General features: G+C 62.9%; 1 protein-coding gene across 2 annotated transcripts in view; it reads right to left on the minus strand.

Moving 5' to 3' along the window:
* Positions 1-19,892, minus strand: part of SLC6A6 (solute carrier family 6 member 6) — a 53,007-nt gene that overhangs the window by 32,252 nt on the left and 863 nt on the right. Inside the window, exon 1 of one of the 2 annotated variants that reach the window (XM_069497662.1) lies at positions 12,896-12,935. The exons of the other annotated variant lie outside the window; for it this stretch is intronic. The gene's annotated coding sequence lies outside the window, so the exon portion shown is untranslated. Of the gene's footprint in view, positions 1-12,895; positions 12,936-19,892 lie in introns of those variants that run through there. 2 annotated transcript variants of the gene reach the window in all.

The following is a 19,892-nucleotide window of genomic DNA, read 5'->3' on the forward strand; positions in this document are numbered from 1 at the left end:
TCAGAGCGCCCGGAGCTACCGGGCTCGCATCCTCAGCTCACACAGAGGCTGCTGGGGACCGGCCCTCGCCCGCCCTGTCCCCTGCTGTGCCTCGCACACAGGCAACAGCGTCTGGGCAGCCGTTTCCCCGAGTGGCATCTGCCAACCCGGCCCCGGCCACGTCCCAGCTGCGCGACGCCGGCCTCGGGAACTTGCAGGTGGCACGAGGTGGCCGCTGCCCGGGGACTCCGGGCGTGGATGGGGACGCGCCGGCCCGGCTCCGGCCCCAGCCACCAGGTCCACAGGGGACACAGAGGGGGCACAAAAGCTCAACAAGACCCCCGTTTCCCCCACGCCTCCTCCTTCCTCTCCCTGGCTCGGGGTGGGCGACACCGATTGTTCCGCTGTCTGGCGACGCGCAGACCAAGCAGGGCTTCCTGGAGTCGCCGGGCGGCTCGCGGGGGCCCTTCCTCCGTCTGCACGGCCTGGTCCCTGCCCCGCTCCCCGGGGACAGGCGTGGGGGCCGCGGAGGGGCCGGCGGCTACTGTAAAAATAGCCCCCCGACGGCCGGTATTGTCCCCGGCATTGTCCCCAGCGCTGATCCTCAGCACGGCGCCCTCGATGGTTATCTGGGCGGCCCATTGTGGGCATAATGGCAGGATGTCGGCGTCACCTCCCTCCCAGCAGCCAAGCTGGGGCGACCTCGGGGCTGGAGAGGGGGGGGACTCTGCAAGCTCAGCTGGGCCTCGCGGTGGAAAAGGGGGCGACTCGCGTCCCCCTGGGAGCCGGGGTGCTGTCCCGTGGCCGCCGTTGGAGTCCCCAGATCCGCCTGCCACTGTGACCCGCAGAGAACCCTCTGGAAGCCTGGGGGGGGGGGAGCGGCAGAAACCGGGGGTCGCTGAGACCCCTTGCTCCGCACGGCTGAGCCAGGGGCGGGCGTGGGGGCTGGACGGGGTCTGTCACATACGCCTGGCATCGCGGGGGTCTCCCCCTGTCCCCACGGGTGCTCCGTCGCCCTGGCAACCGTGGGCATCTGTGTCGGGTCTTCCCGCTGCTCCCCCAGCTGCTCTCAGCCGAAGGTGCCTGATGGGACAGGGACGCCCGCGCCCGCCCCCGTCTCCCGCCTCCCCTGCTCCTCGGGGACACGTGGCACGATCGGGTCCACTCGGACCTCGGGGGGCCGTGAAACCTTCATCCCACCCCGGGGGGGGGGGGAGACCAACAAGGCCCAGAGACGCCAACGGACACCCCGGGGTCACTCGACGGGTGGCCACGGTGACCGGGACGCCGCACTGGGGCCGTCCCTGAACCCCTGGCTCGTGTCCCCGCTGTGCCTCCGATGGCCCGGAATGGCCTCAGACGACACCGTCCCTGGCGTCCCTCTGTGCCTCTCCGCAGAGTCGCAATTAGGCCGGTCACCCCCCCCCCTCCACGCCGCCCCCACATGAGCGCCCAGGACCCCCCTTGCCACAGGCCTCCAGCGGGCCCCGGCTCTGCGCCCGCCCACGGGAGCTGTTTTCCTTGGCGCCGCGCCCAGGGTTATTTGGTAGCGGCCGAGGGACATAATTCCCCATTTTAAGAGCTTCCTCTTTGGTGATTACAGTTCCAAGTGGCCAGAATCGACTGATACCGACGCTCCAGGACGAAAGCCCTCCCTTCCCCGTCTCTGTTTCCACAGGCGGCACCTGGATCCAGCCGTGCCTGAAGCCCACCTTGCCGATCACCCGCTCCGATTTTGCACCCGTGTTGCCGGATTGAACTTGGTGCCAGCCTGAGTGGTCGGGGTGTGTCACCAGCGTTAGCAACTGCACAGACGGAAAGGGGGTCTGGCCCTTTAAGAAGCCAGCTGGGAACCACTGGACCAGCTGACAAATTAGGAAACCAGGCAAGGGCAGGACAGGGAAGTGCAGGGGACAGGAGTCATGCTCTAGCAAACAGGGGGACGTGGTCCCCGTAGATTCCAGGCCAGGAACGGGCTCCATGAGCGGGAGGTCTGGGATCTGTTAGTAATGTCTGTCCTGGGCATGCCACCTGGGAGCCACCGGTGGCCCTGGTGGCGTCTACTTAGCAAGCAGCAGCCAACCACAAAGACAAGGTGAGCTGGGCCAGGCGCTGTCCCCCGCTTTAAGCAGGACAGCTGTGTGTGAAAAGAAAGTAGAAATTCCTCAGAGACCTTTTTCCCCCCTCTTTTTAATAAAATGCGTCCACCTTCAGAAGATTTAATCATGTGGTTGGGTCACGTGGCCTGTCTCCTTGGTTATGTATTCCTGAGGCCCGAGGCTAACTCAGGTGTGGCGACCTCAAATGCCTGCGGGGACCTGGCGGGCAAAGGACGGAGTCGTTTGTGGGGTGGGGAGGCGTTAGGGAAGGGTGGGGATTGCGGTGCAGGGGGCTCTCCCCAGCCCCCGCTCCTGCCGCTGCCTTCGGGATGGGGTCCCTCTGGGCCTCGGGATCTTCTACTTCCTCAAGAGACGTTGAGATCTGACTTGTGCGCACGTTAACACACCTTCCGATTTCCCAGACACGACGTGCGCCGAGCACAAACGCACAGGGGAGCGGGCTCAGCCGGTGGCCAGCTGGTCCCTTGGTCACCCCACTGCCCCGGGTCACCCAAGCAGTCCCCGTCTGGAGGTGGTGACAGGGCTCATAGCCCCACATGGGGGGCGGCTCGTCCCCGCCAGGTCGTCCAGGAAGCCGGGCATTGTTTTTGCCCAGAACAAACAAAGGCGGAACAATGAGGGAAAAAAAAAACGTTCTGGTCCTAGCGAGAAAGTGACTTCTTGTTCAAGGTTCAGGGACCTGTCTCCCCGCGGTGGCATGGACAGGACTTATCATCTGGCGTCTGTGGGGGAGGGTCCTGTCCGCTCCTGATCCCGCCAGACCACAGGTGCAGCCTCAGGGCCCCCGACCTCTGCCGAAAGCCCCCCTGCCCGGCTCCCGCCCCGTCCTCAGCCTGCAGAAACTTCCAGAGCCTCACGCAGGTGGCCTTGCCTTTCTCTGCTCAGGGCGCTGAGGCTCAGGGAAGGGGGGGGGGGTGGCGTCCTGTCCCGGCCCCACAGCGCCAGGGCGGTGGAGGGTCAGGGTTTGCACCCAGGGCCCCCACTCCGTGATGCTGGTGGCACCCACGGGCCAGGTGACCTCCAGAACGGGGACCCGCCAGGCCAGGTGCTTAGCGGGGGAAGGCGAGGCTCGGAAGTCACCCCCCTCCCCAGCTCTGCTCTGAGCAGCAGCGACTTAACTCTCCTTGGGGCCATTCTCCCCGGGAGAGGTGGCCACCCAGGAGCAAAATTCCCAAGTGTCACCTGACCCAGCACCCGCAAGGGACACAGGGCCACCTCTGGGCCTCACCGCCGTGGTGCTAATGTCTGCAGCCAGAAGGAGGGGGCTCGTTTTGTTCCAGGGACACGAAATTGCAGGACAGGGCTCGTGGGGGGGGACCCCAGACACCACCTAGCGGGCCTGTCCCCAACAGCAGGGCTGGTGGCGGGGGGGAGGGGGGGAGCCCCTTCTCCGAGGCCGCCCCCCCACAGGGCAGATGAGGGGAGGGTGAGTCTCAGCAGCCGCCCCGCACTGACTCACCAGCGACAAGGCCACCCGGCTGTCACTTGCACGCCCTCAGCTCCCCTCCCCCCGCAGCCCGGTTCTGCCGGAAGTGGGGGCGGGGCGGACCCCACCTCCCCTCCCCCAGCCCCCCCCCCCCCCCCCGCAGAACCCCAGATTATTTCTGGAGGAGGCCACAAAAAAAAAAAAAAAAAAATAGCATCGCGAGAAAAGTCAAGAAAGGTTTGGGTGTCATTTCCTCCAATTTCTCCTTTTGGGGCTGCGAGAGGGCAGCTCCTCCCGGGCTCTGCAGAAAACGAAAGCAGACTGGTCCCCCCCCAGTGACAATCGGGGACAAGCAGCCGAGGAGGCCGCAGCTCCACACGGGGAAACAGCCCCGGCTGTTCCGACTTGCGCAGGGCTCACTTTCTCGCTCTCGGCCTCGGCGTTACCGTCTGTGAAATGGACACAAACGTCCCACCTGCAGAACCTGCAGGTCCCGGCTGGCTGCGTGTTTGCAAACGGTCCCCTCCTCCTCCTCCTGGTCCCCTTTCAAGCACGAGGAAGGACGTTCTTCTTCCTCCCCCGGCTAGACCCTGACCTCACGCTGACTCAGAACATTGAGCTCGACCAGGGTTTGGGGCCAGAGGCACGAAACCGCCTGGGATTTGGCCACCGACCAGCACTGCCCGAGACCGGAGCACAGGACACCCGTCCTGCTTATCCAGACGCCGGGTGACAAGCCAAGCTCCCCATCCTGGGCTTTCTCAAGCCCCCACACCTTGTCCCCTTAGCCTGGAACGTTCTTCCCCCGGAGGAATGAACAGGCAATCCTCCCCGTTCAGCCTGGACGGGCCACCTCTGTCCCCATGTCCCCAGCCCCGACTGGGACTCTCTGTCACCCTGCTGCCCCGGGAGGCCCTGCTTCCTGACACCGGCAGGGCTCTGGTGACACTCGGGGCGGGGACAGCCTCCCACTCGGCAGCCCCCAGGGCTGCGGGACGCAAAGGCAGACGCTGGGGACCCCGTTGCCCCCCAGGACGGTCGGAACTCTGCGAAGCTGCTCTCTGGCCCGAAATCTCTGGGATTTTCATTCGTTCCCAAAATGGCTCCGAAATGACTCTTTCCCGGCGCCCAAACGTTTGCCGAGTCCCGGGGGAGAAGGGCTGGCCAGGCAGTCACGTGGCATCACGAGAGGCCACCCCGGTCCCCTGGGAACTCCCCGGAGGCGCGCCCTGACCTCTGCTCCCCGCCCCCCAGCTTGTTTCCAGCAGACCCCAAACGCCCGCCGCGTCAGCTCCTACCTAGCTCAAGAACTATCAGTGGCTCCCGGCTGCCTGGAGAATCATCTCCAAGTTCTCCTCTTGGCATGCGGGGGCTCACGACACTCGTGTGCCCGTCCCCAAGCTCTCATGTCTCCATCTGCTCAGCAAGAGTCCGGGGTCTCCTCGTCCTCCCCGGCAGCGCCCCCTTGGAGCGTGTGCTCGGTTGGTGGGTTCTCTTGCGTTCAGGTGGCTGTCACCACCTTGGCCCAGGTGGCTGTCACCTGCTCCCAGAAGCCCTCCAGACGCACCCCGGACTGTTCCCTCTCGCCTCCTCCGGCTCACACCCCACCCCCCCAATTCACCAGGCGCTGGGCTCTGGTTCAGAACCATGTGACTTTGGCCCAAGTTCAAAGTTCTCCTTGGGACAATGTCATCATCTGGAAAATGAGCCCCCTCATCTGTAAAACTGCCCCTTAGGGAAGTCTCTGGCCTCTTAAGAAGGACTGGCGGGTGACCGAACTCCTCACGGGGGCCGGAACGTCAGAGATGCCTGGGTCCACTCGGACCTTCTGACTCTGCATCTTTTCAAGCGGGGGCAGCCCAGGAACCTGGGCTGTTCAACCAGCTGCCCGGTGACTCTTCCAGTCAGGTGAGGCTGGGAGGGGTGTCGCAAACGGCTTCCACTCTGCGGCCACCGGGCGCCAAGTGGCGGCTACACCAACCTTCCCCAGCCTGCGTGCCTTCTAACAACGACAGCCTTCCTGCGTTTTTTTTTTTTTTTGGTTTAAAAAAACTGAATTTTCTTTGACGTCACGGTGAGAGCACTGGGTCCCCCGTTTTTTTTTTAAATCTCCCTAAGGCGGTAAAACGAAAACTTTGCCAACCCACGCGGGGCCCGCTCCGTCCCTCCACCCGGATTTGGTTTTTGAGCTCGGAGAAGCTTGTGGAATTCGCCACTGTCATCCGGGCTAACGGCCCCATTTCACGGGTGGGGAAAACTGAGGCCTGGGTGGAGAAGAGGCTGCTCCAGCCTGGACGGGAGCCTCGGTCTCCGGAGTTCCAGGTGTGGCTCTGCATGTCCTTGTCCCCTTTCCCGCCTGCCCTGGTGTCTGGGGGCCCTGGGGACAGCCTGGCTCCTTTACTTAGCCGGGGACCTCCTCCTGGGCCCAGGACAGCCAGACCCCTAATGTCCTGGCCCCTCCCACCCTGAGAAGGCTCCGCCCACCCCGGCCCACCTGGCCACCTACCTTGGGCCGGCCCAGGGCCCGGGAGGCTCCATCCAGGAGGGCTTCGGGAGGAGGAGGGCGGAGAGCAGAGGCGCCCATGGGTGGCCCGGGGGGGCTGGCCGGGACGAGCATCCTCAGCGAGGGGGGCTGTGTCCCCTTCCAGGCCGGACGCCCCTGAGGAAGGTCTCCTTCCCGCCAGCCGCCACCCCCCCGCGGGACCACCCAGGGCCCCAGGAATCACGCAGCCCCCGAGGGCTCCCACCTGGGTCCCCTGCTCACCCCTCCCCCCCGCGGGCAGACTCCCCGGAACCCCGTTTCCCAGGGAACCGCGGCTGCTGGTGACTTCACAGGCCACCGAGTCACAGGACGGAGCCCAGTGTGGTTCTGGAAAGGGACCGGGGGCGGGGGGGGGGCTCTGGGAGCAGACGGGGACACGGGGACGGGCAAGCGTGACTGACTCGGGGCAGGGGATTCGGCCTCAGAATATCGGGTCACGAGGTCACAATGCCCCGGAGACCGGAGTTTCTAGAAAAACGCAGCCAACTAAGGACTGCAGCCAGAGAGAGAGGGGGATTCCTGTGTCACAGGACTCCGCTGTCCCCACGCCAGCCCTGGGGGGCCCTGGGCTTTCGTCCCCGGGTGCTCGTCTCAGCCTGCTCGTCTCAGCCTCAAAATGCAAGCCTGCTCGTCTCAGCCTCAAAATGCAGCCTCCTCCAGGAAGCCCTCCTGACCTTCCCCTGCCTGTGTCTCGGCGGCTGAAATCCCCACGCAGATGGCAGGGCCAGGCCGTCCCAGCTAGGGAGGAGGAGGGGTTTATCGTGAGAGCAACACCTCGTTCTCCTAATTCCGACAGTTCCCGCACGGCTGCAATAATAGTAACAACAACAATAGCGACGGCTATTCCACCTGACGGTGATTTCTTAGTCCCGCGAGATATTTCTCTTCCTTCTTTGAATCACTTTTCACCGATCACGCTGCCCACGTCTTGGACAGCCGGATGGGACACAGAACACTCCTGAAACGCCATCGACGTCCCCAAAGTCACCCCACCCCGGGGACAGCGCCAGCTCCCGTGTGTTTTATCCTGTGGCGTTTCTGCTTGATCGTCCCCTCCCCCCCGCCGCCATCCTTTACCGGCCGCCCTCGGAGATGAGGGGCTTTTCCGCACCGCACAGACGAGCCGAGGAACCGAGCGAGGCTCAGAGACGTCAAGCAACTGCCCCGAGGTTGCACAGCCTGGAAGGGGCGAACGGCCAGAGTCCTGCATCCTTAATCACCGGGTTCCGGGGCGTCTCCCGGCCACGACCTTTGACACCACGAGGTCCCACGCCCCTTCAAGCTGACACTGGAGAAAACTGGAGCCGGCAGGAGGCCACGTCTAGCGCTGCAGCAAGCCCTGTGCCAAGTGGCCCTGCAAGGACCTTCCCGGTGAGTCACCCTGGTCCTTGCCAAGAGCCCAAGACACCTGCTGAGCGAGCCCTCGGGCTGGGGAAGAGATTTTGCAATTAGGCCGGGCGGCTCAGGGGAAGGGACAGACCCAGGGCTAGTGTCCCCACCATGGTGGCCTTTTTGGAATTGCAATTGCTGCCTGTCCCCGAGTCCCCCCCGCCCTGCTCCTGGCGGTCACCTCTGCCCCCCAAATACCCTCTGCCTAGTTCCACCTTTGCCCGCGGGATGATTTAGTCGGAAACGGACGCTGCCAAGTTCCCGGCTGCAAGCGGTGACTTCGGGATGTCACCTCCCCTCCCCCCAACCCCACCCCCGGGCCTCAGTGGCCCCGGCTGTGAAATGGGCCGTCTCCGCGGCACCAGCCCGGGCAAGATGAGCCTCCTGCTATTCATGCATTTGTGACACCTGACCTTGATCCTGTCTTTGTCAGCGTCCCCTGAGGTCCCCTGAGGTCCCCAGCAGGCGGCGGGGCAGAGACAAACACCCGGGGGCTTGAGACACCCCCCCCCCCCGTGGGGACAACACCAGATAAACACGCCCCTCCCCCCGGTGGCCCGGGTCACACGAGCCACTTCTACGAAGCTCACCACGACAATGGTGGCGCTGACGTCCCCTCCCCCAAAGCCACGTGAGTCAGCAAACTGGGCTAGACGCGCCCCCCCTCCCCCCACCCGTTGGGGTGCGTTTCCTCTGGGCACTGCGACCGTCTGGGTGACGCCGGGCTCGGCTGTGTCCTTCCTGAGCCAGAAGCCAGGCAGGTGTCACAGACACAGTGACACAAGAGTCGCCACCTGGAAGGGACACCTGGACCCATCCACTAAGGCCTTCTGGCTCCAAGCAGCCCCGGGTGGCCCCTGGCCCCCTCCCCCAGGGCAGGACAGCCCAGCCGCGCCTCGCTCTCTATGGCTTCCAGAAGCTTCCGGAAACTTCGCTCGGGTTCCACCGTCTGCCAAGCCTTCCCGTGGGCCGTTTCCCCTGTGGGCCCTTCCTGCCTGGCACCCTTTTGTCATCCAAGACCCCTGGGAGCCTTTCTTGCACTCTGCACGGGCAAAGCGTCTTCACAAGTTCCCCCCGAGGACAGTTTGGGGACAGGGGGCCACGCATCCCTGTGTCCCCAGGGCCCGGCTAGGGCCAGCGCCCGCGGGAAAGGCCCCGTGACTTCTTGGTGACCGAGGCGACTTTCAATTCTCAGTTCTGAGCTGCTCAGAGATTTTCCCCGAACGTCCCCTGATGTCACCTCCCCCGGCCCGGGCCTTTCCCGCACCGAGCCGGGTTCGGTGACCTTCTGGAAGGGACCGGAGGGGCCGAGGGGGAGCGGAAGGGAGGTCTCCACCTCGTGACCCCTCGCCCCGAAACATCTGCCAGCCCAGGACCCAGCCAGGAGGGGGGGTCAGCCGGCCCAGAGGAGGGGACAGTCCCCAGCTTCGTCACTTTGGGGTCACGGTGCATGTCCGCAATCGCCAAACGTGGCCAGGTGGTCCCCAAAAACGTGCTGTGGTGACCATTCCCAATAAGGGACGATAACAAGATATATTTGCACCCAGCTTTTCAAAACACCAAACTGCTTTCTCTCGTATAATCCGGCTGACCTGTCGCAAAAGGGGAAACTGAGGCTCTGGCAGGAGGGGGACCGCCCAGGGTGGCACTTCCAGGAAGGGACAGCAAGGATCCCTCTCTTGACGGGACAGGGGGGTCCGGGAGGAGAACAGGCCCAGGCCGCAAGGCGCTGTGTGACCTCGGGCAGCTCAACGAACCTCTCTGTGCCTGAAGGAAAGAGGATGAAAAGTGGAAACACACACAGGCTCATGAGAAAATGGCGCGGCGACCCCTGGTCCTCCCCGGCACCCAGGGACAAGGGCCGGCCGCCGGTGTCACCGCCGACCACATCTCTGGGGCCCTTGTCCCGCCTGGCAACAGAATAACGATTTGTGTGACCACCCGTGGTGTCTCCCCGTCCTGCCTTTTCTTCCCAGTCCGGCCCTGCGCCCGGTATACAGTAGGCGCTTAACACTCTCCGCTGAGTGAATGAATGAATGGCTGAAAAGGCTGAATTAATGCGTGCGGCCCCGGGACCCGGGAGGCTCCGGCTCTCAGCTGCCTGGGTTTTCGGACTTGTCGCCGCCCACCGGCTGAGAACCGGCGACAGAACCTTCCAGAAACCACTCTCGGACGCAGCCACGGCCCTGCCGGTTTCTGAAAAAAATCTCCCCTTGAAGAGGTCCTCGTGTGACGCCCTGCGGGGACGCAGGGCCAAGACAGGAAGAGACGCCCAAGGTGTCCCCTCCCTGCCTGAGACCCACGGTGGCCCCGGAAGGTGCCACACCTGCTTGGCCCTGGCCCGACCTCCTGGTAGGTGCCGCGCAAGATCGGAGCCAGAGACGCCCCCGTCCTGACACGCGGCTGCCGTCCAGCCTGTCACTGCCTCTCTGAGCGTCAATCTTGTCACCTGTGACGTGGGGACAGGAGCAGCTGCCTTACGAGACGGGGTAGGTACCAAAGACGGAAAGTCGTCGTCATGAGAACGGCCAAAGCTCCTCCCTGTCCCGATACTCAGACCTCTCAGAAAACACCAGCCGCGAGGACAGCAGTGGACAATGACAATTGCCACGTGTCGCTAAGCAGAAGGGAGATTCTACATCATCCTACGTCGTGCTCATTTTGACACGGGCCCAGAGAGGTTAACTGACCTGCCTGGGGTCACACAGAAAGGCAAAGACCAAACGACATTCACACTCACCGTCATCAGACACCTGAGCCCAGGTGCTAACCGCGCCTCTCCTCTCGAGGGTCGGGGTGTGTTTTCTGACCTCGAGTCTGGCCCGGTATTCACAGCTCGTTTTTATTATTTTTTTGAGACAGAGTCTGGCTCTGTCGCCCGGGCTAGAGTGTCGTGGCGTCAGCCTCGCTCACAGCAACCTCCCACTCCTGGGCTCAAGCGATCCTCCTGCCTCAGCCTCCCGAGTAGCTGGGACTGCAGGCGCCACCACCACGCCCAGCTAATTTTTATTATTATTATTTTTTTTTTTTGTAGAGGTGGGGTCTCACTATGTTGTCCAGGCTGGTCTCAAACTCCCGGCCTCAAGCGATCCTCCCCCCTCGGCCTCCCAAAGTGCTGGGATTGCAGGCGCTCTGTTTTGTTTACTGAGTTTTTCTTGGCTTCCCCAAACGAGGAAGGCAGGCAGACAGGAGCTGCCGCTCTGGGAGGGATTCTTTTAAATCCTGTTCCCCAAAGGCCTGAAGGCTGAAGCTCCCTAGGGAGATGCCACCGCTCCTTCTTGGGGACGCAGGGCTGTCACTGGTGTCAGGCTGGAACATAAATTAGGGCAACCTCTAGGTGACGATTTGGCGACACGTACCCGGCATCTTAAAAATGTGCGCCATCAGCCAGCGAGCCCAGTTGCCCGACCAGAGGACTGCGTAAAAGTACCTGCTCCCAAGATGCTCACTGATTCAGCTTTGCCAGCTGAGAAAGTTCTAGACAGGTCGCACAGCGTCGTGAACAGACTTACCGCTCCTGGACTGTTTGCTTCAAAGTGCTTACGACGGCCCATTTTATGTGACGTGGATTTGACCACAATTAAAAATAGAACGGGGGGAAAAAAAAAAAAAAAAAAAAAGACGTTCTCTGCAGAGTGGTTTGTAAGAAAAAAAAACTGCGACCGTCCAATTTTCCATCACCGGGGGCCTCGTTAACCAAACGCTCGTGTGGCTGAGCAAAGCGTGGCTTAAAACGGGGACCCAACTGCAGCTCTGGGGCCAGAATCCTAAAATCCCCTTCTAACCCTCCCGGGGGACGTTATTGTTCCATTTCACAGGCCGGGAAGCTGAGGCCCAGAGCAGTTCGGCGACTCGCCTCAGACTCACAACAGCTGGCCCCGGTTGGAGCTGGGATTTGAACCCGGGCCCCCCCACCCCCCCGGCTCCCGGGGTGCACGGATTCCACTGCCTGGGTTTGCCCCGGTTAGTGGTACTTTGGGGGGGACCGGTTCGCGGAGAGTTCAGGCTCCGCTGAGCAACCAAACAACACGCACATGTCTGTATCGATCGTTTTCTCAGATGAGAAGCTGAAGGTCAGAGAGGCCCCCAGCAAGGAGGGAGAACACACCCCCCCCAGAAGTGCTCAGACGTCAGAGGGAGGCAGTGTCTCTCCTTCCACCCTGTTGCTCTAGACACCCCGCCCCCCGCACCGACCCCGCAAATCCCACTGCCGGCCAGGTCAAGGCGCCAAGCTTTCATAAAGAGCAAGCCCGGAGGGCTGCATGGAGGAAGTGTCTGATAGCTCCGAGCGCAAACCCAGCTCTCGGGCCTGGGCCGCCTCGCCTGTCAAATGGGTTCCAAGGGCCACCAGATAACAAGCCTCAGAAAAGAGGAACGGTGGCTGGACTCTGCTTGTCGCCCGTGAGGCCTCCAGCCCGGCCCGGGGCCCTTGCCGCAAGACTCTCAGTAAGCAGAACTCGCATTCCAGCCTCCTCCTCCAGGGAGGCTCTTGGCTACTCATTAACCAGCAGGAAGAGCCTTGGGGACGAGGAAGGGGCTGGACCCAGGGGACTGCGCCCAGCCTGGGGGTGGGGGGCGGGGAGGATGTGGACACCGGGTTGTCAAGCAGGGTCAAGCCCTCCCAGCTGCGGCACCCTGGGAGCCTCAGTTTCCCAGTCTGCGCAATGGGGATGACATCGGCGCCCACCCGACAGTCCGCGCACGCGTCTATAAGGTCCCCAAGCTGCATGCGCGGACGTGCTCAGTGCCTTTACCTGCAAACAACAATGAAAGAGCTCATCTCTGGCGGGGGGGAGGGGGCCCAGCGGCTGCTCACAGACCACGCTGGACGTGGGCCACACGCTGACTTTTTCTCTTAGTCCTGGGTGTCACCGGCGGCCCCGAATCCCCCCCCTCCCTGGACCCAGTGGGAGCTAAACTCGCCCCCGTCGCGTTAGAAATTCCTGCCCGGGAAGCCGGGGCTTTGCAAATTCCAAAGCAGGGTCCCGCGGCGGGTCCCGGAATGGGCGTGCAAGGGCCAAGGACACCTTCGACCCCTTTGACGAGCAGCTATTAAGATCCCCGAACTGATTGAACGAAGAGAGAAAGCTGATAGGAACACCTTCACGGTCAGCAGAATGTCACTCGGTGCCCGAGATTAGATAACGGGCTTGTATCGGTGCCGAGCAAATGTCCTGGGGCAGATAACCAGATAACCGCGCCCTGCCTGCCAGAGAACTTGGCCTTGCTCTTGAGAAAGACTTGTGGGATCGGGGCAAAGGGTCACGCACTGCCGTTTACCGCCCCCCCCAGTGATTCAGCAAAACCGGAATATTCCCTGGCACTGTCTTTACGGAACGTGCAGGCCCTGGGGGAGGGGGTGGGGCGGAGACGCTGAGCCCCCCAGAGCCCCCAGCAAGACACACGGACGACCCCACCGGGAGGTCAGAGGCCACTTACATTCCGCAGGCTCCTCGGAAGGGGGCTGGGCTTCTGCTTCTGCGTCTATTGCAAAGCGGGCAAGCGGAGAAGAAAAAGAGACAGGTGGTCAGGGAGGCTCTGAGCGCACACAGGGCTGGAATCTTCTGCCCAGCAAACACACGTGCCGCCCCCCACGGGGACGGGGGCCAGGCTCACGCACATCACAGACACGCGTGGCAACGCAGCCTCACACGCGTGCTTGTCTGGATGCTGCTCTCTGCCCTGCTGGGAACGCAGCAGCTGCCCTTGCTCAGCGGGGAAGAGGTTTCCCCGTCTGGCTGCAAACGGGTGAGCCAGACCTCGGTGCCACCTCCGTCAGGGGCACCGGGACACGCCAAGGCTAGACGAGGGGGACGGCCGTGGGAGGCCCCGGGAGCCCTGAAGAATCTCGGAGAACGTACGGCTCATCCGCTAGCCCAAGGCCCTGACAATTCCTGCACCAAGGAAACGTGTGCGGCCCTGCTGACCAAGCAAGCCGTCCCAGATGTGACTAAGCCCAGCAACGTGGCTGGGGAAATCGGTGACCAGAGGCGGGTCACCCCGGCCGGGCAAACCAGCCGCAAAGCTTCTCGCCCCGGGGGCTGCGAGAGGTTTCTCCTGCCTTCCCGGAATGTCACAATGGAGACAACCAGGAAACGGTTTCCTCTCCGCTGGGATCTTCGATGTCAGTGACAAAATGGGCCAGGCTGGGGGGCAGGGCAGGGCAGGGCAGACGCCTCCAGGAGGGCTGGGTCCTGTCCCCCCACTTCCCTCCACGCAGCTGCCAGAGCCGGCGAACGGGGCGTCCCTGTCCCCTAAATGAAATGGCCTCGTTGCCCAGCTGGGACCCCCTCCCCCATTCCCAGGGCTGGCTCCGCCTCCTAATTCTGGGTGGGCGGGCACGGGAGCCAGGCCTAGCCAATCAGAGGAGCTGTCCTGCGTGACTGGCTCAAAGACAGGCCAATGAGTGAGGACGGGGACTTCCGCTAGAAATATTGGAAGAAATGAAGGCTCTTTCTAGATTGACGTAGCGGGGTGGGGACGGGGTGGGGGGACAGCAGCCAGGGCCCCCCCCGCGACCCGGAGCCCGGAAACGGAGACAAAGAAGCTGAGTCCTGATAACATCTCTCAGCGGCACCTGGATCCCGCCATGCCTGAAGCACACCACGTGCACGCTTTTCAGCGAAAGCACTTTTGTGTTCTTCCAGTTACTGTGAACCGATTTCTGCCGCTTGCAGCCCGACCCACAGCCTGCCTTGAACTTGCCGTGGCATTGCACGCACGTCCCCGCTACCTGACACCCGTCCCATCAGAAAAGAGGGGGACCGACAATGCAGACACCGCGACCCTCGAGGTCCCCAAGCCCCAGCGTTCTGGCCACCCCTGCAGAGCTGCAAACTGAAGCACAATCGCCCCGAGGGCCCCTAAAGACACAGGCTGCCACCCTGCCCGGCCCCCCCCGCTGCCGGCTTAGGGACCCCAACTTGGGGACATGTTCGACTCTTCCCAGCTGCGGGCGGAGGGCGGCTCAGTATACAGCGGAAGCCGGCAAGGAGACCGCGGCCCCCGATTCGGGCAAACGCCCACGTGGCCGCGAGGATGAGCCGGTCTCTAAACGACCACGGCACCCGGTCCCAGCTCAGCGGTCCCATTGCTGTCCCCTCCGCCGGCCCTGCAGCCTGGAGCTGCCCGCCCCCCGCCCCCCGCCACGGGCAGCGTGCCAGCCCCAGCCCCGCGGCGGGCCCCGTCTGGCCACACGGCCCGCCGGCCACCCCGCTGTCCCCGGGGCCTGGCTGGCCCTGGGCTGTCCCCTGATTCCCGTCCAACTTGGCTGCTTTGAAAAAGGCCTCCTGTGGCTTTTGGAGCGAGGACACGAGTCAGTAGCGAGGGGCTTCCCCGGCTGTGTCCCTTCCAAGGCAGCGCTGGCCCGCGGTGCCAGGCTCGGCGGCTCCCAGCTGTGTCATCGGGGAGGAAGGGGGAGGGAGTCACTGCCTGCGTCCCCGCGATGGGACTTGGTTGCTTGTCACCGTCGGGGACCCTCGCTCACAGCCGAGGTGACAAGATACACTGCAAACAACACTCCAGGTCACAGACTTGGGGACGTGTCCGGCGGACTCTCTGTCCCCTCCCTGCAGAAGGCGGAATCTTTTAGGTGCAAAGGCGGCAAATCGACCCTCCGGCTCGAGCGCGCCGCCCGGAACACCTGTCCCCACGGGTGTCACCGTGTGCAGTGGCTCGAGGCGTGCGTGGGTGGGGGGGTCCCCAAAACTCAGCACCCCCCGACGGAGCCCCGGATCTCTCCCTCGCTCCAAGGCAGCAAAGACAACGGAAGTGGGAGCTCGTGCGTCACCCTCCTGTCCCCCGGCCCCGAGTCACCCCCACGGGCACACGGGAGCAGGAGTCCCTTCCCACCCGCCCGGAACCACCCGGCAAAGTGCCGCAATGCGGGGTGGCACGTCCCCGAGCCCCCAGGGCCAGGCTGGCGGGGCTCAGGGGACGCTGGGGAGTCCCGGGGGGGGCGGGTCACATCGGGGACATTTGAGCGTGTGCGTTCTTCTTTTCCGTCAAACACAGAGCCCGGCGCGGCCACCCCGCACAGGCTGGGAGGGTGCGGGACGCAGGGAAGAGCTCGCCGGGGTCCCGCGAGAAGCCAGAGGCCGCGGCCTCCAAACGGCCTCCAGACACTTGTATCTGTGGGGTGACGGGTGAACCTGATTCCCAAGCTTGAACCCAGCGGGATGTTCCAGCCACGGGTCCCCATTTCAGGCTGGGTGCTCGGTACACGGGGACACACAGGCCACGTGGGACGCGGTGGCGGGAGAGGCTGGACGCTGGCCGAGAGCCTGACCGTGCAGGGCCTCCCATGCCTCGCTCAGGAGTTTGGACTGGACCGCACAAGGCACTAGGGAGCCACGGAAGGTTCTTGAGCAGGAGAGGAGCACGCGTGCCGAGAGCCGGCCCCCGGGAGGCGACCCCTGAACCCCGGTACAACTGTCCTATGAGCTGTGTGACAAAACCAGCATCTGAGAGTCGCCCACACCGGCGTCAAGAGTTGAAGGCAGAGACGTTAACCTTGTGCTTAACTGTGTCCCCGTGGAGGGGACTTTCACGTCACCAGGGAGCGGTGGGTGCGGCTGGGGGCCTGGGGGGGAAGAGTCGCCCTGGAGAACAACGGCTCCTTCGATGGCTTTGTCTTCCCGCGTTGATAAATGCTCCGCGCGCGGGCCTCAGTCTCCCCATCCAGAAAGTGGGTGCGCAGAAAAGGAGAACTGGGTGACATCCCCCCCCGCCGGGTCCCCGCGTCCCACATGCAACGGGCCACGCTCCGTGAGACCTGCCGTGGCGTCCCCGTCCTTGGCACGAACTGCCTTGGGTTGGTTGTTCATTAACCTCCTCCTGATACCGATCGCTTCTCCCTGCCTGAGCTCGGGGGGCTGTTTTAGCGCCCTCCGTCCGCCCGCCCACGCTGGCACCGTGCCCGGCGCACACAGTAGGTGCTCAATGGATGCACAGCAGGGGCTGTCTCAGCTGGGGGAAGTCACGGTCCCGAGGGGCCCTTCTCTGGGAGGGAGGCAGGAGCATGCAGGGCTTCACGGTGGCGGGAAGGGCACACGACACAGGACATGCTCGGAGCCCGTCTCCGAATACTGAATGGGCTCGGGCTGCTCCCCTGCCCACCTCCGGGGCAAGTTCAAAGTCCCCGGGGCCGGGGAGAGGGGCGGGGAGCATTTCATTCACTGAGCTGGCAGCGCCCGGGGTGATCAGACAGGACACGCAGGGTCGTGGCGGCCACACAATGCTCCGTTGTTCCAACAGCCCAAGCAGCACAACCGGGAACAGGACGGCGCTATTTTTGTCGGAAAACAACACTGAACGCCAGCCACCCTCTAAACAGATCCTAAGTAACCCCTGGGTGCAAGAGGAGATCAAAACTGCAAGTTCGAGAAGGGACTCGAACTCAGAAAGTAACAGAAAGGAGTCGAGGTCCCCAGCCACCATTGAGGGATGTGCAGCCAAAGCCGTCTGTGGAGGAAAATGCGTAGCCTTATAAAAAAAAAAACCACGATAGCTGATAGACGGATGGGCTGAAGATGAACTGGACATTTTAGTCTGGTGAAAGGATCACTTTTTAGTTTATACAGTTCCGGATTGCTTGAGGCGTATCGTATTTGTAATTAAAAGTGAGTCCTTTGGAAGCTTCTCGTAAAGTCAACGTATGATCTAGAGCTACTATTATTCCGAGAGAAATGGAAATATAGGTTCACAAAAAGATCTGGACGTGAGTGCTCAGAGAAGCTCATTCTTGATGGCCCCAGGGTGGAAACAGCCCAAAGGTCTGTCCCCAGGAGGACAGAGAAACAAACTGGGGTGCAGCCACGCGACGTACCGCTACTTAGCAGTAACAATGACACGCTCAACAGCGCGAACCGCTCCCGGACGCCAGAGGATACAACTGAACAAGCCCGTTTAGACGCGGCTCTAAGACTTGGCAAAAGTAATTTATATGCCGGGAGTCAGAAAGCGGTTGTCTGGGGAGGCGGGGGACGCAAGACACCTTTCTGGGGTGCCGGAGATGGGTGCTACGCCTTGGGGTGGGTGGCGGTTCCGCAGGTGTCTACAAATTTGTCAAAACTCATCGGACTGGCACAGAATCTTTGCATTTCGCCGCATGTAAATGATACCTCCGTTTCAAAATATTTTTTTTTTTTTAAAAAAATCACACAAGGAAACTGAAAAAATACAGATTCCCAGGCTCCCCCCCCCCACCCCGGGGATTCTACTTTAGAAAATCTAGAATCTGAATTCGTTTAGTTTAGTTTTGTTTTTTTTTTTCAAAAAAGTAGCTCAGATTATCCTGATGCCTGATCACACCCAGTTAGGGCAGCCTGTGCGTCTCCCACTGCCCTGTCCCTGTCTCCCCCCTGTCCCTGTCACCCCCTGTCCCCGTCACCCCCCTGTCCCCGTCACCGCCATGCTTAGGGTCAGCCTGAGCTCAGGTTTCCAAACGAAGCCTCTGACCAGGGAGGGGACAGGGAAAGCCTGCAGCCCCGTCCAGGACGGACACGCGTCACCCTAGAGACACCAGGGCTGCGTGCTCCGGGGAGGTGACAGCCAGCAAAGCCAACTGCAACGTCACCTCGTCTGAGAAGCTCAAGTGCCTCCTGCCCACTTGCCACCCTCGGTGCACCCTCGGTCCCTCCTTGACTCTTCTTCCCAGCGCCCCACGGGTGACAATGTCCCTGCAGCTGCCACCAGCTCCTACCTCCGTCTGGGCGGAGCCAACATCAGACCCCACATCCAGTGCCTGCCCAGCACCGAGCGACATTCATTAACCGACGACAAGAGGCGCAGTAGCAAAATGCTCTCGTCCTCCCTTGGGGGCCACCCCTGGGCATTCTACACACCAGAATACATTCGACAAGACGCGAGTGTCTTGTCATCCGAGACCTTTGCAAAGACTTTCGGAGGAAGACAGCTCCCAAAGCCTCTGGCGGATCGACAGGGGGACAAGTTAGGTCCCCTGAGAAGGGACAGAGAGGGGAGCTGAACAGCTAGGGACAGAATCACGGTACACATAAACGGGTTCTGTGTCTCACCCTCCTGTCCCCTAAGGATCAGGACACTTTTGTCCCCAGGCCCCTGCCCGATTTCAACGCCCCCCGGGGACATCTGTGACCCGTGTCCAATCAAGGCGAAGTCGCTTCGCTGGCCCTCAGTTTGCCCGTCTGTAAAATGGGCACTGCCGCCTCCGCCCCCGCAGAAATCTGCAGAGCCGGGTCCCGCAGGGGGAGGCTGAGCGGGGTCGGCACAAGTGCATCCGCCAAGGACGGGGGCCCGGGGAGTGCTCCTTGGCCCCGGCCACACACCGCAGTGACCCGGGCCCTCGTGACACCCTGTAATCAGTGTCTGCCCGGCCGAGCCCAGCTTTACAGCTTACCGCGGGCTTACTGGGCCTCATCCTCCCCAATCCGCTCAAGGACGTGGCCCAGGCGGCGCTGGCGTCCCCTGCTGTCCCAACAGCCAAGCCAGGGCTCGCGGAAACCAAGGGAATCGCTCAAGGTCACCTGCTCCACACCACGCGGCTTATACTCAGCTCCCTGGGGACACGCTCCGGGCACCCCCGTCCCACCCCGTGTCCGGTCAACCCCATGGCTAGCGTGTCCCACCCATTGTACAGGTAGGGAAAGTGAGGCCGGGCAAGGGTGGCCAAGGTCAACTGCGGGGGGCGGGAGGGGGCTGAGCCGGGCCTAATCCCACCAGTCCCACCCGCTGTGGGTGTTCGGCTGGGGCAGATGCCACCCCCCGGAGTCCCCCACCCCAATGCGATCCCTTCTTCCTCCTCCTCCTCCTCCTCCTCCTCACGCCCACCCCTCGCGCACGCACCGGGTGACTCCCCGGGCGACAGGGAGGCAGGCGGTTGCTAAGCGCTCGCTCGCGCTGTCTCATAAAAATAAACTCCTTCTGGCTGCGACACTCCGGCCGGCATCCCCTCCCTTCCAGCCGACGACGGAAAATTAACGAGAAATTTTCAGAAGATCTTGGTGACATTTCTTTGCACATCAGCTGTGCCGGGGCCGGGGCCAAGCCACCGGAGTCCCAACGCGGCCACGCGCCACCAGACCTCGGTCCCAGCATGGGGGGGGGACTGCTGAGCTGATTTACCTCCCTGGGGTCAGGGTGGTGGTGGGGGGGACAGGAAACGAGGACCCCCCCGGCTGCCTCCCAGGCCTTCGGGGCTGCTCCTGGGGGAGCCAGAATCTGGCACAGACAGGACAGTGACCAAAATAGCCAGGCTGGTGGCCCTGCCTGGCACACGCCTCCCCGGCGGGCCGGCTGCCCACGGGTCCCCCCGCGGGTCCAGGCTGAAGCTCGGGGGCTGCAGGACGGGGGTCCCCGGGATTCTCTCCGTGTGGCTTCCGTGGTGTCGGGGGGCGGGGACGAAACCTCCTGCCCAAAGCGGAACCTTCAGCACACAGGGGACCGGCCTGCAGGCGGA

This window comes from Eulemur rufifrons, chromosome 22 (genome assembly GCF_041146395.1).
Source record: "Eulemur rufifrons isolate Redbay chromosome 22, OSU_ERuf_1, whole genome shotgun sequence".
Classification (NCBI taxonomy): domain Eukaryota; kingdom Metazoa; phylum Chordata; class Mammalia; order Primates; family Lemuridae; genus Eulemur; species Eulemur rufifrons.